The following is a 27,916-nucleotide window of genomic DNA, read 5'->3' on the forward strand; positions in this document are numbered from 1 at the left end:
AATAAAGCTGATTATAACAATACCCTCTCTCATTATGTTCCTGTGAACATCAAATGATATAAGGTATTTAAAGAGTTTAGACTAATGCTTCACAGGTGCTCACTAAAAGATAGCTGCTATGATTATCTACTAATTAAAATTCCAAGGAGTATATTATACTGTCCTAGACAATGATGCCAAAGTTAAATATTTTAGAGTGGCCATAATGCATGCATTTCATGTCTCCAATGCACCTAGCAGCATTTTGCCAAACAAAACTACTTTAAGTTTGATAAATACTTTGCAATTCTCAAAATGGTGGCATAGCATTATCTAAATTGGTCCTCACTGCACCTGGAGAAGGGCAACTGTTATCTCAGTGTAAGAGAGGTAGGAGAAGAGGCTTGGAGAAAAGTTGAGTTGAACATGGCTGGTAAACTGAAGAACCCAAAGTAGAATATAAGTTTTTATTACTCATGGTTGTTAATAAGCATCATGGAGATTGAAAAGTCATTCGTGGAATTGTTGGTTAGCTTAATAATTGCCCTAATCATGTCTTTGTTTTGAAATGGAAATTGTCTTATTTTACTTGCCTTGTAGTAATATACCTAAGCATATCCACAAACCACAAAGAAACTTTGTCAGTTCATGTGCTGTATGAAGCATAATTTTTCTTTTTTCTTTTTCTTTTATTATACTTTAAGTTTTAGCGTACATGTGCACAACGTGCAGGTTTGTTACATATGTATACATGTGCCATGTTGGTGTGCTGCACCCATTAACTCGTCATTTAACATTAGATATATCTCCTAATGCTATCCCTCCCCACTCCCCCGACCCCACAACAGGCCCCGGTGTGTGATGTTCCCCTTCCTGTGTCCATGTGTTCTCATTGTTCAGTTCCCACCTATGAGTGAGAACATGTGGTGTTTGGTTTTTTGTCCTTGAGATAGTTTGCTGAGAATGATGGTTTCCAATGAAGCATAATTTTTCTTATTCATTTACACTGCAAGCTATTTCATATTTTAATAGAACGCTTAACGCCTTTTATTGGATAGCTTAAAATTCATATTTTCAGCAGTTCCCTTCCAGTTACACATGGTTTGCAAAAGAAAATCTAACTATTGCTCTTGCTTCATATATTTTTTGTCGTTATCTACCTCTTTCCCTTTTCCTTTTCTGTTTCACACTGAAGATCAGTGAAATCTGTGGCATTTGTTATTTTTGCCATATGGTGCCATATGAAAATAAATTAATATGTTTTTGTTCCAATCGTTTTATTATTTATTGAAGGTGGGAAGTTACTGGCACTTTCTATGATGCTATATTAAGCACTTGCTTGGAGTTTGCTATTGCTATGATTTGACCTTCATGTGTCTTTCTCTCTTCACTTTTGTCTAAAGAGGAAGGTCTTTTCCTGTTTGGGAAGATAGACTGGGGCCTTTGACATACTGGTGGAGAAATGTGCACGGCTGCCGACCCATGGGAGCCTAGAAAAGAGGGTAGATGGTTTCACATATATAAGGACATGAGGCAGCTCTCTTGGAACAGGCAAGAGAGACAGGAAGAATATTGTGGGCACAGCAGCTTCCATGCGATGTGAGACTGAAGGGAACCTTGTGGTGTAGAAGATCTATGAAGATTTACGTTATTTTTCAAGGCTTTTGGAGTTGAATTTGTAAATTTTTTTTTTTTTTTTTTTTTTTTTGAGATGGAGTCTTGCTCTGTTGCCAGGCTGAAGTGCAGTGGCACGATCTCAGCTCACTGCAACCTTCGCCTCCTGGATTCAAGCGATTCTCCTGCCTCAGCCTCCTGAGTAACTGGGACTACACGTGCGTGCCACCACACCCGGCTAATTTTTTTGTATTTTTAGTAAAGACGGGGTTTCATCGTGTTAGCCAGGATGGTCTCGATCTCCTGACCTTGTGATCCACCCGTCTCAGCCTCCCAAAGTGCTGGGATTACAGGCATCAGCCACCGCGCCCAGCACCAGAATTTGTAAATATTTTGAATGTGTCACTGTGAGTCCTAAGATTGCAGCAATGTTATATTTGGATGATACAATCATATACACAAAATGTATTTAATTCAGCTATATTTAATTAAATACACATTTGTGTATGGCCTTGTGCAGAATGCTTATATAAGAAAAAAAATTGTGTTTTTGATGATAATGCAAAAAAGTTGAGAAAACCTGCCCACTAAGGGATTTCTTTTGAAAAACTGCCTTAAAAGAGAGCAAAATAATTTTTTTCTTTTGCATTTATCTAGACAAGCACTAAAACTTTGTCAGTAGTCTTTAAAATTAGATGCAAGGTTTCTTCCTAAATGGATGAGCTTCTCTGGAAAAATAACAAATATGAATGTTTGGATATGTTACAAATTATGGGCTTTAGTTTATAAATTTATTCAGAAAGTCTCTTAATTTTTCTGGAAATAAAATAGCAGCATTGTTCCAGCAATTTTCCTGAACTATGTGGTTGGTTTTATTGCCCTCTTTGCTAGAAAAATTTGGCTCACAGATTTCCCAAGTTAGCAGAATCAGTGAAATTTAGTATAAAGCTGTCATTTTTTCCAGTTAACCAAGTGGGTGATTCTCTCCTGATTGGTTCCACCACAAATTTGTGATTTCAAGCGTCGGCTGGATCTTCAGTGCTGTTAGGCAATCATTTCTGTGACAGAGGCTGAGGCTGAGCTATCTGAAACAATTTATAATCATCTTCTCTCTTACCTTTATCTGCAATTCAGATGAGAAAACTAAAATTCCCTACTTCCCAGCCTCCTTTGCAGTGAAGAGATATAAAATAGTTCCGGCCAATGAAGCAAAGTGCTTCCTTTGGCAAATAGAAAGGTAATAGCTCCCTATGAAAACACTTTTCCCCTTTAAATTGTTTGGTCCTTTTTCTTTTTCTTTTTCCTACCTTGAACTTGGATGGAATACCTGGAAGTGCCGCAGCCATCTTTCCACATGAAGTAACAATCCTAAGAAACCTGGGCTTCTAAGGGCATCATTAAACCACCTTTATTTCCTTTCCATTGTCCCTTCATTGGGTAAATAAAGAAACCCCTGTCCATTTAATCCATGTTAGGCTCTCATTATTTGATTACACTTTGGATTGAAACACTTTTTAGCACCAGTTGGCTCCCTTTCTTTACAGTGGCAGTTTGCAGTTCTACCTGAGTGTGCATCTTTTGGTGGTCTCCTTAACTGGTTCACAAAGTTCCTACTTTTGTTCCCAAATCTGTATGGTTTATGGAAAGTCAACTCATTCCCATATTCAGGGACAAAGCAGACTTACCAGGGACAAAGCCAGTTGGTGCACTCCACAGTCTAGCCATACTGTTCACAACTGGGTGTTTAAACCAAGATAGCCCAATCAGAGTGAGTCTCAAAACTTTTGCTGGGAATTCTGAAACATTGTCCTTCTCTTTCTCCAGTCAGTGTGGTGTTCCAGTGCAATGTCAGGAGCTGCTACATCCATTTTGCTACTATGCAGTAAAGTAGTCTAAGTAGACAGTTGGCACACTGAGGAAAGCAGGTCCCACAGCATGGCAGAGAGACAGCCTCCTGACCTGACTGCACTTGAAACCTGTCCGTTAACTCCTTTTTATTGTTTAATTACTTCAACTAAGCTGAAGTTTTACTGATACACTGTTCTAGTGTGGCCTCTCTCAGTGGAAAACCTCATGTGCAGGACATCTTCCGTTTGCTCCTCCAGATCTGTTCCACTTGTTTGCTCCCTGTTCTTACCTCATGAAACAAAATGGTATTGACTCCATTAATAGGCATCCTTGCCTCTGACTTCCAGGCGGGTTTGGCCAAAGGGAATCATCAGCAGGTGATCAGAGGAATGGAGAGAGAGGAGTAAGATCAAGGTATTTTTTTCCCTGGACCCCCACCTTGTCGGGTCACTACAAGCTGCTGTGTCCCTTGGTCAAATGCTAAAGCTCCTTTCACATGGTCTCTCCACACAGACTTTTCTCTCCCTGTTCTAATAACCACATCATCCTCTTGCTCACTCAGTCCTATGCACGGTAATGGTTCCTCACGGATGCCACCTAGAGAACTCCACTAGGTCTTGTGGTTTCCCTACATTCTGAGCACTCTTTTGTAGATAGTTCCTTTATTAAAATCTCCTCAAAGTATCAACTTTGACCATGTCATCTGTTTCCTGCTGAGGCACTGAGCAGTACATCTCATTCTCTACTTCACCAAGGAAAAGGCAGCCATATGTCTTCATATCTCCAGCCATCATTCAGAGTACCCACACATACTCGAACACAGTTTGAGGCTTCAATTCTGTATTTCTGAGACTGCTAGGGGATGTGGAACAAGTCTGTGCCTCTTTTCCTCTTCAAAAGAATGAGAATAATGATGTTTTCCCTATATATCTTGCCAGGAATTCTGTGATAACTAAATCATATAATGGATATGAAAATACTTAGCAAAGCTGAGTTCTAGACATACAAGAAGTATTATTACCATTATTGTTACTACTATAGAGCTAAATGTCAACCCAAGTTTTGACTGTAGCCCAATGAAAGATGACTGAATTCTCTCTCTCTCTCTGAGTTTACATGCTGCTATCTAAACACATGTATGTGTTTTGGTGACAATTGCAAATACCTTTACATACTGGCCATATACTCCAATCAACCATCATTTTAGTACAAATTATACTTGCTATTCATATCCTTTCCTATGTGGTGATTACATGGTAGAAAGAGCTTTGGCTTTGGAGCCCACTGCATTTAGCTTCAAGCTTTGCTCCATCATCACTTACTAGTTCTTGGATACCAAGGAAATCACTTAGCCTCTCTGAGCCTTGGTTTCTTGGTTAATAAAATGATGAAAATTGCAAAGACTGAATACCTGCTCTGGTATCCTTCCCTTTTCCTTACCTAGTAACAGGAGAAGATGTCCTGCAATGGTGCAGCACACACTTCCTGGACCTGGAACAAGAAGGCCATGGCTTAACTTCTGTATAAAAGACAGAGGGATAGCATGCCAAAAGATGGACTCTGAGATGATTGTGGCAAAAGGACTGGGAAATGACAGCATGCTCAGGTCAGGGAGGGGACGCTCTCTTTGATTGAAGCTTACTGGAAACCACACATTGTGGGTGGGACTAACTGGCCACAGAAATTCTTCCCAGAAGTAATCCATGTGATTTGAGGACATTTTACTGATGAGATTAAGATGCTAAAATGCCATCGTGAAGCAGCCAACCTAAAGTATAACTAATGTATAACCAGCTGTAAACTTGGAAATTGTAACATTTTATGTATATTGATTGAAATAATAATACTGGGTGAGGGAAATAGCATTTTTCTGGAGCATCTACTTTGGGTGGGCCTGGCAACTTATACAGCATACATCATCTCATTGAGTCTTCTTATTAACCTCATGCAATGGGTATTAAAATCCTTATTTGACTTATGGGGAAATTGAAACTCCAACGGTGCACACAATATGTAAGTAGTTCTGGATCAACCTCTCCAACTCATAGGACTCTGATGTGAATATGTATAGTGGGTATGAATCTAAGGCCACAGATTTAGGTGCACAAGAAATACATCAGTTTTATTCTTATGTAACTCAGCTAAATTTATATCCTGAGCCACTATTCCAACAGGATGGCAAAAAGTTAATCTCTCCCAACTTGAATTCCTGCCTTCTCTCTTACATGGGGTTATATCTGAGTTCTGACTTTGTATGGTTTATATAAATTTATGTGATTATATGGTTTATTTGGTTCCAGAGCATTGGTGGTTAGCATAGGGTTAAAGGAAATCTGGTCTTCACTGAGGGGGCCAAAGGGAAATCTGTTACTCCCTCATTGGGCTATGCAGGTTGTCATGGCAATATCTTTTGTTCTCATCTGTGCAAATCTAGTTAGTCTCCCTCAAATATTTTTGTCCTTTGGGTGCATGAGAATGTTCTGTTGCTGCTCCACCATGATAGCTTCAAAGTTAGACATCGAGAGTATCCCTGGACAGATCACAGAGATATTTCTTCTGTGGTATTATGCTATTTACCCAGGATTCTACTTAGTTGCAGGAGCACAGGTGTCTTCTGCTGTTGGATTCCATAATTTCGTCTGGGGTTTTGGCTCTGCCTCACTTTCCTATGCTCAGTCTGAGAGCAAGGCAGTGTCACGCATGTCTGTGTGAAGTGAATCCACCGAACAGGCTTTGTGTGAGCAACAAGGCTGTTTATTTCACCTGGGTACAGGCGGGCTGAGTCCGAAAAGAGAGTCAGCAAAGGATGGTGGGATTAACATTAGTTCTTACAGATTTGGGATAGGTATACAAAGTACATTCTCAAGGGTGGGGAGAATATTACAAAGTATCTTTTTAAGGGCAGGGGAGAATATTACAAAGTACCTTCTTAAGGGCAGGGGAGAATATATCTTATCAGTTAGGGTGGGGCAGGAACAAATCACAATGGTGGAATGTCATCAGTTAAGGCTATTTTCACTTTCGTGGGTCTTCAGTTGCTTCAGGCCATCTGGATGTATACGTGTAGGTCACAGAGAATATGATGGCTTAGTTTGGGGTCAGAAGCCTGACAGGCAGACTCTCCCAGACACACTGGTATCATACCGTTATCACTTCCCCTTTAACTTTTTTCCCCCCAGATATGGAGAATCTGTTTGTAGTTGGTAAGGGAGGCTGATAGAAAAGGTCTGCTCATACTGTTCAAGAATGTTGTCATGATCCTTTGTGTTACTCTAAGGAGCTAAATTTCAAAAGACAAAGCTAAAAAGAGTTTCCATTTTTTCCTCTCTTTTCTGCTATTACATATCTTTCCTAAGCCGATTAATACCTATTGGTTTAGGTGTCTTAGTAGAGTGAAGAAAATGCTGGGAAACAAAAAACTCCTCTTTCAGAAATATTGTCTTGTCTACGTACAAAGGACTTCATTATTTATTTATTTAAATACAGTAACAAATTTGAATTCAAGGTGGACTGGAATCACCCCTAACCCTCCCTTGGCTGATTGGGATGTATTCTCTTTTCTTTCTTTTTTTTTTATACTTTAAGCTCTAGGGTACATGTGCACAACGTGCAGGTTTGTTACATATGTATACATGTGCCACGTTGGTTTGCTGCACCCATTAACTCGTCATTTACATTAGGTATTTCTCCCAGTGCTATGCCTCTCCCATTCCCCCACCCCACGACAGGCCCCAGTGTGTGATATTTCCCGCCCTGTGTCCAAGTGTTCTCATTGTTCAATTCCCACCTATGAGTAAGAAGATGCCATGTTTGGTTTTCTGTCCTTGTGATAGTTTGCTCAGAATGATGGTTTCCAGCTTCATCCATGTCCCTGCAAAGGACATGAACTCATCCTTTTTTATGGCTGCATAATATTCCATGGTGTGTATGTGCCACATTTTCTTAATCCAGTCTATCACTGATGGACATTGGGTTGGTTCCAAGTCTTTGCTATTGTTAATAGTGCCGCAATAAACATACATGTGCATGTGTCTTTATAGTAGCATGATTTATAATCCTTTGGGTATATACCCAGTAATGGGATGGCTGGGTCAAATGATATTTCTAGTTCTAGATCCTTGAGGAATTGCCCCACTGTCTTCCACAATGGTTGAACTGGTTTACACTCTCACCAACAGTGTAAAAGCATTCCTATTTCTCCACATCCTCTCCAGCATCTGTTGTTTCCTGACTTTTTAATGATTGCCATTCTAACTGGTGTGAGATGGTATCCCATTATGGTTTTGATTTGCATTTCTCTGATGGCCAGTGATGACGAGCATTTTTTCATGTGTCTTTTGGCTGCATAAATGTCTTCTTTTGAGAAGTTGTCTGTTGATATCCTTTGCCCACTTTTTGATGGGGTTGTTTGATTTTTTCCCTGTAAATTTGTTTAAGTTCTTTGTAGATTCTGGGTAGTAGCCCTTTGTCAGATGGGTAGATTGAAAAAAGTCCTAAAGCCTCTAATACAATGCATATCTGTATTCTTTAATACAAGTTTTAATATAATGCTCTGTCAACAACTACCTCCAAGGTAGCTGAAGGTTAATAAAACACTTTTTACAAAGGAATTGACAATTCACTAGCTTGAAGGTCCTTAATTGTTCTCTGAACAAGACCAGACTTACCGGTATATATCTGAAGGTGGATCTCTATTTACATTGTCTAAAAATTGACCAGAAGCTGTGGAATAAGCTGTTTCAGAATAGCTCACAAAGGCTAAATCTATAGAGGTAGAGATGAGGGCATAATAGAAGAGTTGGTAACATAACATGTTTAGTGGGACATTTCTAACAGAGATTATGAGAGTAAAATGCACTGTGATTCCCTTTAATTTTACCTACCAATTTTTGCCCAGGCCTATTTGATGAGGCAGACCAACTTAGTATGCCTTTGTAACTGTACACATTTCCATTTTATAGTCGTTAAAATGGATTAATCATTAGCATTTGAAGATTCTATTTTTTCTCCTTCATACATAAACCCAATAAATAAATGGACAGATGGACTGATGGATAAGTGGATGGATGGATGGATGGATGGATGGATGGATGGATAACTGTAATTTAAATTGGAAATTTTGACTGATACAACAATATACAAAATACATTTCAAAGTGAAGTGTTGGACCAGAGAGCCTAAATTTCAAGGATGGTGACTGATATTAAGTTCTAATACCCACAACATAGATATGTAAGATTATGGTACTTGAGAGAATTTTGTGAGGATTATTTCAGTGGAAAAATAAATGTACTGTGAAGGAACAGTGATGATGGTTGTATGTACTACATTTCAAGATAGTCACTAAACTCCATAAGTATTTCCTGCACAATCTTGTATTTAAATTTTTGGTATCTTGTTCATCATGGTTTTTTATATTAATAATTATTTTTAAAAATTTTCTTAAGATATGTTTATCTTGGCCGGGCACAGTGGCTCACACCTGTGATCCCAGCACTTTGGGAGGCCGAAGTGGGCAGATCACCTGAGGTTGCAAGTTCAAGACCAGCCTGGCCAACATGGCAAAATCCCGTCTGTACTACAAATACAAAAATTAGTTAGGCATGGTGTGCCTGTAATCCTAGCTACTTGGGAGGCTGAGGCAGGAGAATCGCTTGAACCCAGGAGGTGGTGGTTGCAGTGAGCCGAGACTGTGCCACTGCACTTCAGCCTGGGAAACAGAGTAAGATTCCATCTCAAAAAAAAAAAAAAAAAAAAAAGACATGTTCATCTTAATTACTGAGTTTTCTGGTACTTTCTTAAATTCTGCACTCAAAAGACATGTATTACTAGTTCCACTCTAGTCACAGCCCTGACTGGGGGCATACAAGGTAATGCCTGACCCTTATCAGAGCCTGATAAAGCAGCCTACGACAGCAGGATAGAGGTGGGAGACCAGGAAGGTAGTGTATGCTGTTTTAATAGTGGGTCAAAAGTATGTGAATTCTAGGGACTAGATGAAGAACAAGAGGTAGAAATATCAGCCTAGGGTTATTTAAAAAGGTTTTCTGTCCAAGAGTGTAGTCTGTGAGGGCTGAGGCAACCTAGAAATAAATAGCTTTGGGATATACTCTTGCAAGACAGAAATTGAAGGGCACAGAGAGTGGCCAACTGAAACTGAGGCACTGCCACACTTGGAGAGTTAGATTGAGAGCCTGGGTGGTTGCAGGGCCCCTAACTCTCTGCTCTTTACCCTACCCTCCAATCCTAGAGGGGTTAAGCATGAAGGTTTATGGCATATTCTTCCTTGAAGACTGCTGGCCTGCCTACAGCCAGGTCTTGGGGCCTGCCTACAGCTAGGTAGTGGGCTGGGGAGGAGAACTCTTAATTTTGAATATATTAGACAAATATAGTAAATACTGAATCAAGACTGATTTTTTTATATTAAAGTGAACTTAGGCCACAAGGACTATGTTGCAAAACTATAGGGGCACCATCCCATTACAATCTATTGAAGCTGGGCTCCAGGAGACTCCATTTATAAAGATTACAATGCAAATGTTGCCCCCTGGAGTTGTGCAACTCAGAGGCTCTGATAAAACATTTATTACTTGAATGACCAGAAAAATCATAGGGCTGCCTAGGTTTTTAATGCAGGCCCAGGAATAAAACTTCTCCTAGTGAAAGATAAAGATGAAAAATAATTTATATTTCATTTAAACTCCATAAATTTTGCCTGTTCGACTTATGGGTAGAAAAGGATGGATGAATGAATAAACGTAGATATTAAAAAGTCAATTTAAGTTACTAAAGAGAGTGATCCTACTTAAATGTGAGATGATTTAAGAGGCAAATTCCTATTGAAAAGGATAGACACATTTACTGAAGCAAATTTCAATCTCTGATGGACAGGATGCCATTAGGGGACTTTATCTGTATTTCAATAGTTGATATCCCATATAGATAAGCTAGTTGAAAAGGGAATTCTGTGCCCCGATGCTCTTGGGAGATATACACCCATCTAACACAGCTGACATCTACTGTCTTGTTTGCTAATCAAATCTCTGACAGCCACCTAGTGTGTTGCCACATTTCTGTGGTTCTCTTTTCTCCAATCTCACTTCTACCATCTTAGTTTCAGTCATTTCTCAGCAAGGTTACAGTAATATCTAATTAGCCTTCTCCTCCAAGGGGTCCCTCAAGTATCACCCACATTTGGCGACAAATGAAGCCTTCTAAAATACAAATCTGATCAAAAGAATGCAAGTGTGTGGGTATGTGTGTAAGTGAGAGGTTAAGGTTTACCCTTTAGGTTGTACCACATTAAATGAAGAATTACACCTTTGCCCTGCTTCTCTTCTGAAGCAAAGTGCTAACCTTTTCCAGAAAAGCTTCTCATTCTGAGAACTGTCTCCCTTAAAATACCTGAAGAAGATATTTTTCCAAGTTCCTTTCACCTTTAAGTCTTTATCCAACTCTTAGACTCCTCAAGTAGTCTGGCAATTATCCAATAGCCTATTGTTATCAACACATACTCTAAAATAGTTGAGGTTTCCCAGGGTTTGGATCCCAGCGTACTGCTATGTTTTATCATAAATATCCTAAAGCCTTCCTTCAGTGACTGACTTCTGCAAATTCCCAGCTGTGGACACAGGTGGCTTCTCAGATGAGGTGACTTTCTGACTCTGCCTAAGAATACACTATTGATGATAACTGAATTCTCAGACAGGAAGAAAATAAAGACTCTAACAGGGCTGTCTCCCTCAAATAGTCAAGATTTCCAAACCAGGCAAAGGTTTAAACCTACTGTAACAATTCTGAGAACACCGCAGAAATGAAGTAAAACTTCTTTAGATATTTATTATTGGCTTTGAAACAATGCTTTTCAGCAGAGCGAAAGAGAAAGATCAGAATCACCCAAGCAATTTTTTCAAGCCACAAATAACCACCCCTTCTCATATGAAGAGTCACACAAGCCCTTTTTAGAATTAGCTATACATACATGATGGCATCTCCAGGAGTATAGGGGAAAGCCAGCAATGTGTGATTTTTAAAAATAATAACAATAACAAAAATCATGTAATATGTCCTGCCACCAACTTACCTCCCACCTCAGAATCATCCCAGATTAAAAACAAATGCTTTAGAAAATATGTTGCATTTTTAGAAAAAAAAAAAATGCAACTATTCATGTGAATGATGCAGCTGCAAAGTTTAACAGGAGATCAAAGACATTTTGACATTTAGGACATAAACACTTGGCCCTTGGGTGGCCACCATCACTGTTGTCCCCTTTGCCTGTTCACCTCAAAAGCTGCAAGACTCCCCTGCTTGCAATGAGTCACCCACTATTACTCACAAATTTCTGCCAAGTTCACGTCAGCAGCTGTTGTTTTCAAAGTCAACATCCATGCTGTACTGTTTTGAGGTTTCTCCATTACTTTATAATATTTCCTCTATTTCTCTGCTGTCTTCCCAGCCAAACTTGCATTCAGAAGCAGGCATCTTACTAGCATTGCTCTCATATACAAATCCAGGATATCAGAAGTACAGAGTCAACCATAACTAACATTTTAACTAAAATTTGTTATGTCATTCTACAGTTTCTCAACCAAATACTCTCACATCCTTCAAACAAATAACCACTATATTACTTAGAGGCTGTGAAGGTAGAAGACTTTCTCAATTGGAAACACGTTTGGGTCTATGGTAGGGTTGTGATTTCAATTTTTGCAGTTAGCTAAGGCAAAGAGACACACTGCAAATTTTCTTCACATGTCTGGAATTTAAACTTTTATTAGGTATGGAAAGAGTAGACTAACTAATCTACAAACATATGTTCATATTACCAAATAAATATAGCTTTTTAAAAATGTTAACATTTGCCCTATAGACATGTAAGAACTTGGATTAGGTCTTCAGTATGTAGAACTGAATATGAGGTATCTTGTGAGATAAAAACTTCGATCTCTTTTTTCTTTTTATTACTTCTCCAAGAAAAAAAAAAAAAAACTTCTGATCTTGCATCAAGTCACAGAATGCCTTTCAGACAATATCATAATGCCACTGAATATTTTAAATATATATAGTTAAAAATTATTTTTTCCAATTTTCCAGAGCCGAAAAGGAAACATCTAGAAAAGCTTGAATTGCCAAACTTTACTAAAATACATTAGCAGTTAAAAAGCAGAGCCCTGAACTCACTGAAGGGCAGAGGGAGGTATTAAAGAGCACCCTATTCTCCCCGGAGAACTCGGTTGTGTGGCTGTATGTTAAGTGTGTGGGGAAGCATTGGCAGGAGGAGGAGGTTGGGATGTCTGAGGTGGATGGAAGTTGGAGTATAATTGCTCTCTGACAGTAGAACAATAGAGCTGTAAAAAGCTCTGCTTCAGTTCAACTCAGCTTTCTCTCCCTCTTTCCCTCCCACCTACATGACAAACAGAACACAATCAGGCACTTTTTGTCCCTGACAGTGACTATTACCGGGAAAAGGACCACGGTAAAAGCATGTCTTATGCAAGACCAATCTCCTAAGGAATATTTTATAAACAACTAACAAAGCACTGTCAGAGTGGGATATTTGTGAGGTGCTAAAATAGGTAAAAGGAGGTCGATGATCCATTTCAAACATTTCCATTTATTTTATCACTTATATTTCTGACTTTTCTTTTGCCCCTCTTCCTAGTATTGCCATCACTTGGTTGGTAAGGGGGAGGCAATATGACTCCACAATTCAGTTGACTGGGATACATTTTCCAGCACTCAAATGAAAAGGTACTAGATGAGAACCAGAATGAGAAAGAAGCCCAAAATTTTAGTTCTGTCTATGCCAAATACTAACCAAGAGACCCTGGATTAGTCACTTAGCCTCTCTGGCTTCAGACTACTTATAAAATTTATTTCACAAATATGTCTGATGTGAAATGTAATATAAAAGTCAAAGATAGTAATACCTCACCTACCTAACTCAGGGAGCTGTATAGGCACTAGGCACTATATGAATATAAACAAAGTTTAGAAGAAAACTGTTGAGTTCAGGATCTAAACTGAATATGCAGATATATTTTTATGGATCTTATTGGCCTTCATTTTTAATTGCAACATTCAATTCAAAGTTAATAGCAATATTCAAAATGACCAAAGCCAATAAATTAAGTATTTAAGTGCTGCCTAGATGCCCACTGCATGCCATGTACTAAGAAGGGTAAGAAACATTAGGAAGCCTGAACTGAGATCTTCCTCCATTTACCATCTCAACAGGAAGGTACGTGGGAAACCACTAAGGAATGGCACAAGTCAGTACATAGGTGCAGTGGCAAACACCATAGGAATGCAACGATGAGCTGGAATGAGTTGGAGTAAAGAGGAAAGACTTGGTGAAGGAGATGGGGCTCCAATGGGGCCTTGGAGGAACTTCAAGTTGTTGTAACAGGGGAGAGAAGAAGAGAAGCATAGGAAAAGGCTGGAGAATCCTGGCTTGTGGACAAGGGAGAGTTTTAAAAGCACATGATGATCTTGGATATATAGGATAAGATAAAATGATGAAGGGCTGTGACTGCCTGAGTCTCTGGTTTTGATAAGTCACTTCACATGACTCTAAGATGTTGGAGGGTTAAAACAGTGTGGGGACTGAAGGATGAGGAGAGAATACATAGAGCTCAGTAGAAGACCAGTGAAAAAGTTCAGGTATCAAGTGATGAAATCCATTCATCAGAATAGTAGCAACCAGAATGGACACTTGAAACCAAGACCACAGTTCCTGGGGACTGATAAGATGTGGAGGATGAAGAAAGAGAGAGAAATCAAAGACTATTCCAATGTTTTGGTTATCAGGGACCAGAAGAATGGTTATCCCATTGAATAAGTGGAATTGTTATAAAATGAAGTCAGTTTGTGAACAAACATCAGTTTTGGATATATTGGGTTTAGAGGCATGAGCTAAGAGTAGAGATGTGAGAAGTTCAAAATTCCACACCAAAGCACAGACCTAGAGCCCAGACTTAAGATACAGATGGAGCTAGAGCTCAGAGATTAACAGTTGATTGAAAAGAACTGGCCAAGGCCTACTTCCGTGAGGAAATACTGCCCACAAACAGTGATAGAAGAGAAGTCATGCAAGACAGAAAAAAGTGATAAAACAGAGAGATTAGAATCCCAGTTTTTCTAATACTTGATAAGCTTGAGAAAGTAACTTAAACTCTACTTCTTCATCTGATAAATAAGACACCTACCACTATAAGGTTGTTGACAAGACTAAGTGAGATTAAGTGATAAAGTATGCAAATCACATTTAGCAACCTAAAAATCAGAGAAGGAAAACAAGAAAAAGAGCTATCATAAAAAGCAGGGGCTTGTTTTTCAAGGTAAAATCAGAGAATGGAACTGGTCAAAGGAATATTTTAGCAAATGCCAATAGTCCAAAATGTAAGAAAGTACAGTGCGTAACACACAAAAAGTTACGGACCCACTCACTGCAGCAATTATCTCATCATGAGAAGAATTTAAGAATGCCTTTGTGCTTACTATCCTCTCTAGCTGGAATGCTATTCCCCCTCTGGATTGTGCTAAAATATCACCTCGTCAAAGACACCCTGACCCTATCTGAACTATTATTCTTATTATTCTCTACCCTTTTATCCTGCTTCATTTTTGTTTACTGTAATACTACTAACAATATTACATATTTGTTTGCTATTAGTTTCAATCATAGGAAAAGGAACTTTGTTTTCTGAGATATCCCCAAAATCTGGCCATAGTAGGCACTCAATAAATATAAATTAAAAACTCAAACTACCTCATCATAAAGAGTAAATGCATTTGGATTTGGTAGAACACTACAGAAATGCAACATAAAGTGAATTTCCTTCTCTGGATCACCTTGAAAAAACCTTCTGCCTGATCTTAAGAAAGAAGTTCAGTGGTCTTCATAAGCACTACTAGTGTAAATCCGTAACAGCCACAGATGAGTAAACTTACAGTCACCTTCAGAAAAGGATATTTACTAAACTTACTGAATGCCTACCATGTACATCAGAAACAAAAGGTTTGGGGCATTTTGCAGGGAGTAGGTGGAGTGATTTCCCAGCATCATATATTTTTTAAACTACTACATAAATGCTACCTATTTCCAGAATTCACTTCTCAAGTCCCCAAATGTACCTCAAAGTTGTCCCTATATGTAACACTTCCTTCAACACACATTGATCCACATGTCTTCTTTCACCATTACCTTGTTTGTGGGCCATTATTACTCCTAAATATTTTAAATGTCTTTGTCTATCACTGGGGAGATTCACCTGTGATATGAGAGATGCCCAATGTACATTTAATTAAACAAAAATAAGAATACACTCCAATGCACTATAACAGACAAACAAATGAATACTGGGTATCCTGTAGCAAGGTTCCAAATTCATAGCAATTGAATCTTAGAAAGAACACTAAAGGTCATCTGGTCCAGTGGACTGCAAATGTCAGGCTTCAATGAACTTTTTACTGATCTATGTCAAAATGAGGACAATGTAATAAGTTTTCATAAGGCTAAGTTTTTTAAATTTAAAGACAATCCTTTAGTCAGATTATATTCTTCCTTATATTTGAGGAAGTGGCGTAGTCATAGCTCACCACAGCCTCCAATTCTTCCACTTCGACTCCTGAGTAGCTAGGACTACAGGAGTGCACCCCCATGCCCAACTAATTTTTTTTTTTTTTTTGAGTTTCGCTCTTATTGCCCAGTCTGCAGTTCAGTGGCACAATCTTGGCTCACTGCAACCTCCGCCTCCCGGGTTCAAGTGATTCTCCTGTCTCAGCCTCCCGAGTAGCTGGGATTACAGGCATCCACCACCACGCCCGGCTAATTTTTGTATTTTTAGTACAGATGAGGTTTTACCATGTTGGCCAGGCTGGTCTTGAACTCCTGACTTCAGGTGATCCACCTGCCTCAGCCTCCCAAAGTGTTAGGATTACAGGCGTGAGCCACTGCGCCCAGCCCCAATTAATTTTTTAATTTTTTGTAGAGACAGGATCTCACTATGTTGCCTAGTCTATGGCCTCAAGCAATCCTTCTGCCTTGGTCCCCAAAGTGCTGGGATTAGAGGAGTAAGCCACTGCATCTGGCCTGAACCTATCCATCTTTGAAAAAAAATTTAAGTTTTGCTTCTTTTCATTAATCATTATATAAAACACTAAATATAAATGCCATGAAATATTCAATCTCCGATTTCTAAATTATGATTTTTCAATTTATACTCATGACAAATTTAAATTGTCACTGCCTTATTAAGCTATTATGTCAGATACAAGCCTGCTTATTAATCCAGTGACAAAAAAGCAGAGTTCAGTTAATCTAAAATTTTAATAAATCTTAAAGGCATTTAATATAAAGTATTAAAATCCAAATAACAAGATTTTATATTTAAATGCAAAATACTTGCTGAATATTTATTATAGTATCCCAACTTTTAAAGAGAAAGATATTTAAAAATAAACATGACAAGGAAATTAAAGAAGTCAACTTCTTAAATATAACCAAAGGGTCAAAAAACATTTAAGTCAGTTTGAAAATTAAACTTTAGGAAAAAAGGTAAACCTTGTAAAAGTCTCATTAAATTTCAGAAGCCTACAAAACGTCAGCAACAGAAAACATTTAGTTCACGTGTATTACATTCCGGTTGAATTTTTTCCCTCTGTCCATTTAGATTTATATTGGCTAGTCTTTTCATCAACAAATTTAGTTTTTAAATCTTGTTTTTTAGCAATAGAAAATCCTTTATCATTTCTAGAAGATAAACCCACAGTAGAGAGAAAAGACTATTTAGCCTCAAATTCTACAGCATAATAAACAACTACAGGGAAAATGACAAATTTTTTTTGTATGTATGTATATATTTCTAAGGGAAAAAATCCTTCTGTATAAAACTCACTGGATGACACCAATTTTTCTAAAACTGGGAATCAATACTAGAAGGATAAAACACCATTTTAAAATTCATGTTCCAAGTCAGTATTTTACTTTAATAACAGTTACAAAATAGTGAACAACGCACAGGAAGCGATAATAGCCGAAATCATAAATCAGCCATGCATGCAGTTCATACTTGGTAGAGGGAGGTAGAAGGCACTGAAAGTGCACTGTTGGACGAATTTATAATCACTCTAAAAACAAAACCCTCTAAAAAGTGAATCTAGGGACTACCCAGACAAGATGGAAAGGCTCTGATTCATGTGTTAGACTGCATAGAATTTCAGTCTGTAGTAAGCAGGGTACCTGGAACTCTATACATAAAATTCTGTGTCATATTCTTTTTTTTTGAGATGGAGTTTCACTCTTGTTGCCCAGGCTGGAGTGCAATGGTGTGATCTCAGCTCACCGCAACCTCCACCTCCCAGGTTCAAGCAACTGTCCTGACTCAGCCTCCCTATTAGCTGGGATTACAGGCATGCGCCACCATGGCCAGCTAATTTTGTATTTTTAGTAGACACGGGGTTGCTCCATGTTGGTCAGGCTGGTCTTGAACTCTCGACCTCAGGTGATCCGCCTGCCTCAGCCTCTCAAAGTGCTGGGATTACAGGCGTGAGCCACCGCGCCCAGCCTCATATTCTTTCACTTAATCCACAATATCATGTACCAATGGGCAAAACTTTGCTCCATTTCTAAAAATAGTTAAACTGAGAAATTATTCAAAGGTACATTTTTATATGTAAGATATAGCAATTTTAAACATCTTACCCCTTGTGACAAATAAGAAATGGCACAAAGCCACTACATATCATTTGAATATAAAAATTTTTTTCTTTTAAAAAAGCTCTCATTTCCCATGCAATTTTAAGAAATAAAATTTTCCCCAAGGGGATGGCAGGAATGTGATTTCATGAGAATTACTATAGTTGGAGAGAGTCCAGAAAATCTAAAATAATAAAATTGGTTATAAGCTGACAAATTTTATTGGCTTAACTGCAGGTTAAGATTTCACTCTGCTGGCTTTCAGGAAAAGGCCCTGACAAGTTAAATGAGAATGATTTAAAAATATAAATTCAAGAAGCTACACAAATACTTATAAAAGGTTATGCAGTGTGTTGTATTTTTGAGATGACTTTTTTTGAGCCTTTTAAGTCAAATAGTCAGTTTAGTGATTTAAATATGTAAACTGAGAACACCATAAAATGATAGACTGGATTAAGAAAATGTGGCACATATACACCATGGAATACTATGCAGCCATAAAAAAGGATGAGTTCATGTCCTTTGCAGGGACATGGATGAAGCTGAAAACCATCATTCTGAGCAAACTATCGCAAGGACAGAAACCCAAACACCGCATAGGTGTTTCTCACTCATAGGTGGGAATTGAACAATGAGAACACTTGGACACAGGGCGGGAAATATCATACACTAGGGCCTGTCATGGGGTGGGGGATGGAGGAGGGATAGTATTAGGAGAAATACCTAATGTAAATGACCAGTTAATGGGTGCAGCAAACAAACATGGCACATGTATACATATGTAACAAACCTGCACATTGTGAACATATACCGTAGAACTTAAAGTATACTACTACTACTAATAATAATAAAAACTGAAATTACCTCAACAAAAGGCAATGCCAGGTGGTTACAAACACGTACTACCCAATTCTGCCTGAAGGTGGGAGTCTTCAGTTATGTAATGGTCTACGACACAGCAAAAAAAAAAAAAAAAAAAAAAAAACAGTATTAGACATAAAAGAAGAAACATTTTTACCCCACTCCAATCTGACAGTGCAAAAATATAAGTATATAATTAAGGCTCCCTTATCCATCTAGAGTCATAATAGGCATTGACCCATCTATAAAAACAAACAAAAAAAAGAGAGTGAGAAGCCAAAAATGGAAGAGAAAAGTATACCTGAAGGAATTGGTTTACTCTACTGTAATGTGTTAGATAACTTAATGCTATTTAGCCTGATGCTACTACTGTTCTTTTGGTGGAGAGATGGTGGCGTTACAATTACCAGGTGGCTGAATTATGTATGCTGAGTTACTTACCCAAAGCAAAAGACTGAGGAAGAATAATTGGAAAAATCTGCAGTTACAAATGACACATATATGTACTCAAAATGAAAGGGGAAGTACAAAGAACAAAAAAAGGGAGTACAGGCTAACTATAACAAACAGAACAATCACATCAGATTAATGTCTAGATTCTTAGGTCTTATGTCCTAATAAACAAAAGGTTAGTACTGACAATATGATACTTAAATGACATGTCTATGACAGCTAAGGTGAAACAGAAGCCAAACAGATTTCTTGCAGAAAGAAATGGCACAAGAAAACATTGGCATGCAAGTGCTTTTGATAACCATCTCTTATGAGACTTATAATAGCATCTTTGGATTTATTTTGAATATGTCTAACTGGTTTGGCTGCTTCTCTTTATTTGGTAGTTCAACATGAAAGCTAAATTTGCCACATTGAGACCTCAAACCATGGTGGCAACACTGTTTATTTCCATGAAGCAGGGAAAATCCTTATGAGTAAGAACTAAGGAGTAAAATCACTGTTAGCTTACACAGGACTTAAAAAGGCTTTTCAACTAAGACATTTCTACATGAAATTTGGTACTTAATAATGGGTATAGTTGTATGTACTTCACAAACTTAAAGATTACTCAAATATGCACATAAAGGTAACAGTAAGCAACAACAACAAAAAGGAATCAGAACTATCAGGTTACTGACCCATGTCCTGAAGGAGCAATGAAGTATAAACAACACTGCACCCTGTTACCAGGCATCTGACATCTGTTCACTCGCGATTCTGCATTTAGGTAGTCCTCAAATTTACTATCAATGTAATTGATAACAGGCTGCCAGCTATAGAATGCAAATAAAGAAAACAATTAAGTTGCAATTCTACATATGAATTAACTGATGACTGTTAAAGGACAATAATCAATATTTTCAAATACGCAAAATGAATTTACCAATGGAAGATATGTCAAGTTATTCTATATAAAGATTCAAAAATATAAATTATGTTGAATAAATCTTTATTCATTACTTCAAAACTTTCCAAATGAAAGAAAATATTTATTGTTGAAACACAGCTAAATTATTAGCATATTATTGGCACTAGTAAGTGTATTAATAACACACTTCATAATATGAAAACAATTATATTCAGTTTCAAATTTCAAATGTGAGATTACTTTAAATAATATAAAAACTTCATGATGAACTTAGGAGTTTTAAGAGTTGACAGAAAAATACCCCAAAAACAATGTGAATTCAAACAAAAATAAAAGTTATTTATAAAATACTAAGATAATTACTTCAGACTAAAATTTCATAGTTGTTTTCTTCACTTAGGACTTATGGAAAAACTGAAGGTCTAAATATCAGGTTTAAATTAGGATTGAGATAGAATTTATACAAATGGATAAAATTAAAGCAAACAGTTTTAAATTTCTTACAATAATGAGAATTCTATCTAGCTATGTTATTTTGGAATATGTCTTAAAAACAATTTTATGATAGGTATTATCTCCATTTTATCAAAAAGTAAATGGGTTCAAAGAAGTTAAACTTCTTTGTTTAACTTTGAAGTTAAACTTCTTTGTTTAACTTTGAAGTTAAACTTCTTTGTTTAACTTTGAAGTTAAACTTCTTTGTTTAACTTTGAAGTTAAACTTCTTTGTTTAACTTTGAAGTTAAACTTCTTTGTTTAACTTTGAAGTTAAACTTTGTCAAATAAGTGGCAAAGTTGGTATACAAACCTGTCATGTTACTTGAAGTTTGGTGACCTTTGCTAAGAAGAGTTTTAAAATGTTAAGAAGAGAAAGTTTAACCACCCCAATACCCCAAATACACTGGAAAGTTGTGAGGACAAATCCTTCTTACCAATTACTATTATCCACTGCATCTCCAAATCCTGGGGTATCAACTATTGTAAGCAGCAACTGAACACCACCTTCTTTGATTAAAACTTTGGTTCCACCTATAAGAGTAATTGGTGCAGATGTTAATATCATACATTACACCAGTGATTTCCTACCAGGGGTGATAGTAGGGATGTTTGAGTTTATCTACCTACTCCCACATTTTCTTTAGGATCAATGATTCTGGGCATTGGAAATCCAGATTATTTGAAAGAAAAGCATATATACAAATAGTATGCCAATCTCTTGGCAAATTAATACTGGGTTTATGAGTCATACTTGGTATAAAGAAAGACAGAGGAACTGATAAAATAGTGATCACCACTAAAGACATGTAATACATAATTTAAATGTGCATCTAATAATACAAATAAGCAGTTTGAGTGATTCAGTCATTCAGAGTTCAGATGTAATTCATCAGGCAAGAACATTTAATCTACCGTTTATAGTAAATGTCTTCCTAGACTATTCTCTATCAAGTTTGGCCCAAACCACTCACTCAAATGAACTTACTATCATTCCTAAATCTTTCTCAGCATGGATGTAATTACCCTTATATTTATGTTATGGCTAGGATCCAATCCTCTTCTCAAATGTGATTTTTCAAACTCCTATAAATCAGCAAGAAAATGACAGAAAATATTAAGATTACCAAAACACTTTAATGAAATCTGAAGTTATTGGGTACGAAAGACATGTTCAACCTCACTAGAAATCAAATAAAATAAACTCAAATACCTTTATATCTTTATGCACACACAACAGCAATGAGTGCCTAAGTCTACTAAGACATGCACAAGGATGTTCCCGTTAGTAAAAAACTGAAAATCCAAAGGCTTATCTACAATAAATAATAAAGGATATACTGATACATTCACACAATGGAGTATTATACGACGATGAAAAAAACAACTACACCCAACATGAGTAAATAATACAGACATAATCTTCACTGAAAGAAAACAGATACAAAAAAGTATACGTATATAACGTTCAAGAACAGGCAAATTTATGGAGAAGGCAGTCGGTAAGCTGTTTGTCTTTGGGGGTTGTAATACTGAATGTGAGTGAGCACATGGAAGAAACTAGGGTTCTGGAAATGAACTGTATATTAATTTGGACAGTGGTTAGTTTTACCTTTCATATCTAAATTCATAAATACTTAAGTGAAGGTATTCATAATAGATACCCAAATTAAGAAAGTTCAAAGTTCATTTTCTTGCTTAGGTTTAAAATTTCCAATATTTATCACAAAATAAATAAGCATGTAGGATCAAGTTTTTAGAGTAGAATTTTGCAGGTAATTTTAAATCTCAAGCCCTATGAAGGTTACTAAAAAAAAAAAAAAAAAAATTCCTAAAATAGAAACATTAAAAAGGAGAAATAAGATATTTACTTCACAAAATTACTCCTTTGGGGTCTTGCAGTATGATATATATGAGTTACTGCTCAGAATATATAGACTGTCCTGTCCTGTGCACTGGGATGATCACTACCACTTCTTCAAATCCAGCTAAAAGCATCACGGCCTCAACGAAGCCTACTCCAGCCAGAACTGTTCACGTGCCTCCTCTCTGCTCGTGTCCTATATATTACCTAAGCAGAGCTCACTAACAATATTTTTCATCAACAGCTTAGGGCAGCGCTGCCAAATAAAAATACCATGTCGGTCATGTAAGTAATTTAAAATTTTCTTAGTAGCCACTTTTAAAATAGGAAAAAGGTGAAATCAGTCAATTTTATTTAACCCGATACATCCAAAATATTATCACTGTAGTATACAATCAATATAAAAAATTACAGAGATTTTCTTTTCCATGCTCAGTCTTAGAAATCTGTGGCATATTTTATATTTGCAGAACATCGCAATTCAGACTACCCACATTTCAAAGATTAATAGCCACATGTGGCTACAGGCTGCTGTACTATTTAATAAAAAGTGCATATCTAGAGTCTAGTCCCTTGCTCTATAAAGTGTGATCTACCATTCAGCAGCATCAGTATCACCTGGAATCTTGTTAGAAATGTAGAAATACAGCTCATCTCAGAACTACTAGAAGAAATAAATTTAACAGGATACCCAGGATTGGAATGCATAGCAAAGACTGAGAAGCAGTAAATTAGATCACATATAGCTTGGGAGTCTTACAGAATTGCTATTGCCATTCAACTATGATATGGTATTATCCCACTGACTAATATAGAACACTGTATTTAAATAACAATAGTTTTTCTATGAATCATGTTTTCTCTCCACTGTCCAGTGCAATTTTCTACAATGATGAAAATCTTCATATATGTGCTGCACAAAATGGCAGCCACTTGCCACATATGGCTGTTGAGCACTTGAAATATATCTGGAGCAAATGAGAAACTGCATTTTAATTTAATTAATTTTAATTGATTTAAACATGTGGCAAACGACTATCATACTACATAGCACAACTCCAGGGGAATTGGTTACTATGTCACAGTGTCATCTCTAGGAGAATCCTTAGGACAAATTTGGAAAGTTCTAGTCAAGATAATTCGATTAACTGTACTTCTTCTGTTTTTTTAATTTTATTAAGTCATATTTACCATCTTACACTGGCTAAGGGCAAATTTGCATCTTACCTCTAAGGAAGCATAATAAAAGTTACAACACGTGCTTTGTGTGTATTAATATTATTCCAGCTTATCATCAATTAAAAATACCAATATCTAGACCTGTACGGGCTTTTTAATTCTCTGAGAAGGACCCGGATACTCTGGAGAATACAAATCTGGGAGGAATAATGAGTTGATTAATGTCAACTTTCCCAATCCAGATTCGCCTAAAAGAAATAAGGGAAAATATCTGTTAAACTCACCCACTTTACCCAACCTTAAATATTCAACAGATGCTGTAATTGAACTTGCTTTATGCAAGTATTTCTTGGTGAGACAATGAAATGACATTAGAAAATACGCTACAAAGAATAAGTATCTTGTCCTCAGTTTCTTAGCTATCAAATTAAACTCACGTTTCCAAGGATTCTTTTCAGCCTTCTAATTATACCACTTATATTCATTAAAAGTAATGTATCTAATAATTACATTTTTAACAGTAATGTATTCCCAAAGAAAAAAGTCAGTCATTATTTAAAAATCCAAGTTGGATTATATATCACTGCTTCAGTGAAATAAAGTTTTTCTTTATTAATAGACAATAATGAATGAATAATAAACAAGAAATCATGCAGCTATAAAAAGCAAAAATCTGCTAATACAAAGAATAATTAATCACAATGAACATCTCCGTATAAAATTCTAAATCACAAAAAATACTTTCTAATTTCACCGCCCATCAGCCTAAATATAAGGGTGCTTCTCCACAAACCAGAATCCAAAAAATCTTAGGTAATTACTTTTTCTACCACTTCTACTCAAGGTGGGAGGCAGACAGGAAGGAAGCTAGGGCATGATTTCTACTCTGACCACATACTCTTTTTTGACTCTCCGTGTTTAGTCCAATATATATAGTCCAGTGTATAGTAATTATTACAAGTATACCAAAATATAAATGGCTTCAAGGTATATATAACCTAAGGTTAAAACAAATTATAAATCAGATTATGATAATTAACATGGCACAGAGTTAAAGTATTTATTGTTAATAACTCACTTAGCATAATAGGCATGTTTAGCCTAAGTAACTGATGTCACAATATTTTTATGCCTAGGAGGAATTCTTTTTATATTAGCTCTCAAAAGAGATAAGATTCTCTCCACGTGGTTTGGGCTTACCCCTTTGACTGAGAGCATGCCACTTTTTACTAGAGGTTGATGTATGACTCAACTTAGAGTTGAGGATGAAAAGTGGGGATCATAGCACCTGCCTATACCCTGGTACAGATCATATGATGTTGATTTATTTATTTGTGGAGTCAGGGTCTCGCTGTGTTGCCCAGGCTGGAGTGCAGTGGTACGATCATGGCTCACTGCAGCCTTGAACTCCTGGGTGTGGTGGTGCGCACCTGTAGTCCCAGCAACTCTGGCAGGCTGAGGCAGGAGAATCGCTTGAACTCAGGAGGCGGAGGTTGCAGTGAGCTGAGATTACACCACTACACTCCAGCCTGGAGACAAAGACTCCATCTCAGGAAAAAAAAAAAAATTTAATTAAAAAGTTCTAGTATCTAAAATGAGCAAAATCGCCAGGCGCGGTGGGTCACACTTGTAATCGCAGCACTTTGGGATGCAGAAGTGGGTGGACCATCCGAAGTCAGAGGTTGAGACCAGCCTGCAGTGAGCCGAGATTGCACCACTGCACTCCAGCCTGGGAGACAGAGTGAGACTCCATTTCAAAAAAAGAATTAGCCAAGCGTGGTAGCATGCACCTGTAGTCCTAGCTACCGGGGAGGCTGATGGGGAAGGATTCCTTGAGCCAGAAGGTCAAGGCTGCAGTGAGCCTTGTTTGCACCACCTCACTCCAACCTGGGCAAGACCCCATCTCAAAAGAGAAAAAAAAAAAACACAAAAACAACAAAACAGAACAGAACAGCATCACTTCCTTATCATTAGTTTGAAGGAAGTGAATTGCCTGTAAAAGTTTCCATTTTCAAAAAAAGTATTAAAATATAGTGCAAAGCCAGGCACGATGGCTCATTCCTGTAATCTCAGCACTTTGAGAGGCTGAAATGGATTGCCCCAGGAGGTCGAGGCTGCAGCCGAGCGATCCTCTCGCCTAAGCCCGGCAAGTAGCGGAGACTACAAGTGCGTGCCACCGTGCCCAGCTAATTTTTTGTATTTTTGTAGAGACAGGGTTCCACCATGTTGCCCAAACTAGTCTGGAATTCCTGAGCTCAAGCGATCCACCCGCTTCCGCCTCCGCCTCCCAAAATGCTGGGATTATGGGCGTGAGCCACCGGGCCTGGCCCAATTACTTTCTTCAGTCTGAGCATGAGCGCTGGAAGAAAAGCGCTCACTTGCATATAATTTTTTAGAGACAGAGTCTCCCTCTGTTACACGGGCTGGAGTGCAATGGCGCAATCTCAGCTCACTGTAACCTCAACCTCCAGTGCTTGATCGCTTATATAATCTCAGCTCACTGTAATCTCAACCTCCCAGGCTCGATCGCATACATATACACACATATATTTGTTTGTTTAGACGGAGCCTTGGTCTGTTGCCCAGGCTGGAGTGCAGTGGCGCGATCTCCGCTCACTGCAACCTCCGCATCCCGGGTTCAAACAATTCCTGCCTCAGCCTCCCGAGTAGCTGGGATTACAGGCACCCGCCACCACGCCCGACTAATTTTTGTGTTTTTAGTAGAGACAGGGTTTCAGTGAAACCATGCTGGCCAGGCTGGTCTTGAACTCCTGTCCTCGTGATCCACCGGCCTCGACCTCCCAAAGTGCTGGGATTACAGGCGTGGGCCACCTCGCCCAGCCGACCGCTTTATATTTTTAAAAAGATGTTTTCTTCGTTTCCTAGCCCCTTCTACCCTGCTACAAAGTTTCAAAGACTTAATGCTATTACAAAGGGCCGTCAGAGGTCAAGCTCAGGGGTGCAGCTCCCTCATGCCCGGCAGCCTCAGAGGGGGCCGACCCTACCCAGGATGAGCGGCGCCAGATAGCTGGGGACGCTCCCCGGGGGTCCCCGGGCCCTGGCTGGGGGAGGTGTTGTGGGGCGCACTTACCCAGGCTCAGGTGAGGCGAGTGGGCGGCCGGGGCTGCAGCTGGCGCTGGCCATTGAGGAGCTTCTGCGCGACAGTGCGATCGGTTGCACCTTCTGCGACATGTGCCGGCCGGTTGGCGCGCAGCGCCTGCTAGCGCAGAGTCTGGCCCTTGCTGCGCCCGGCCCCGAAGACCGGGAAGTCGTAAAGCTCCTCCTCGCAGCTTATGTGCGGCGGCGGCCGGGCCGAAGCCTAGCGACACAGAACTGCCAGCTCAGCAGCCGGTTACATCCCGCCCGGCCACCGGTAGGCAGCGTCCGCTCATGCGCGCTCCTGGAAGACCCAGCAGCCCCGCCGCGAGTTCCGATTGGCTCCGCGTGAGTGGCGGTCCCCTGCGACCTCACAACAGCGCGCCTTCCGTGACGCCACAAGAGCGCGCCTCCAACAAGAGCGCGCCTTCCGTGACGTCACAAGAGCGCGCCTTCGCCGACACCATAGAGGCGGGCCTCTGGCGATGTCAGAGGAGCGGGTGTTCGGCTACGTCACTGGGGCGCTAAGGTGACTGGAGCTGGGCAGTCTTGTCCTCAGAGTGGGGACTGGTAAGAGCGACCTCCCCGCCAGGTCCTGTGTGTTGCCAGCTGAAGAAGGGTAGCTGAAAAATTCAGACCCAGCACAGTGTTTGTGTTGGTCAAAAGTAGAAAACTATGTCTGGCGCGGCCGAGGCGGGAGGACCCTTCAGGCCAAGAGCAGCCTACCAACATGGCGCAACCCCATCTCTGTACTCCTACCTCAGCCCCCCAGCCCTCAAGTATGAACCCAACGGTTCAAGGCTCCAGTGAGCTATGATCCCACCACAGCATTCCAGCCTGCGAGATTGAGGTAAACCCTGTGCAAAAAAATTTAAAAACTATCCAAGTGTGCAACAGGGAGGGACTGCTAAATAAAA

At 38.7% G+C, this 27,916-nt stretch overlaps 1 long non-coding RNA gene across 11 annotated transcripts in view; it reads right to left on the reverse strand.

The window, feature by feature from the left end:
- Positions 1 to 27,361, reverse strand: part of LOC129533256 (uncharacterized) — an 81,237-nt gene extending 53,876 nt beyond the window's left edge. For 6 of the 11 annotated variants that reach the window (XR_008679340.2, XR_008679341.2, XR_008679334.2 and 3 more), the window contains exons 1-6: positions 26,995 to 27,355; positions 21,887 to 21,946; positions 21,298 to 21,394; positions 20,137 to 20,271; positions 19,007 to 19,090; positions 4,882 to 4,932 (exon numbers count right to left, since the gene is read on the reverse strand). This is a non-coding gene — a long non-coding RNA (uncharacterized lncRNA). Of the gene's footprint in view, positions 1 to 4,881; positions 4,933 to 6,173; positions 19,091 to 20,136; positions 20,272 to 21,297; positions 21,395 to 21,886; positions 21,947 to 23,951; positions 26,186 to 26,994 lie in introns of those variants that run through there. The other 5 variants (XR_010133518.1, XR_010133519.1, XR_008679335.2 and 2 more) reach the window with 5 other exon arrangements.
- Between the last annotated feature and the right edge of the window lie 555 nt (positions 27,362 to 27,916).

Source organism: Gorilla gorilla, chromosome 3 (genome assembly GCF_029281585.2).
Source record: "Gorilla gorilla gorilla isolate KB3781 chromosome 3, NHGRI_mGorGor1-v2.1_pri, whole genome shotgun sequence".
Lineage (NCBI taxonomy): Eukaryota > Metazoa > Chordata > Mammalia > Primates > Hominidae > Gorilla > Gorilla gorilla.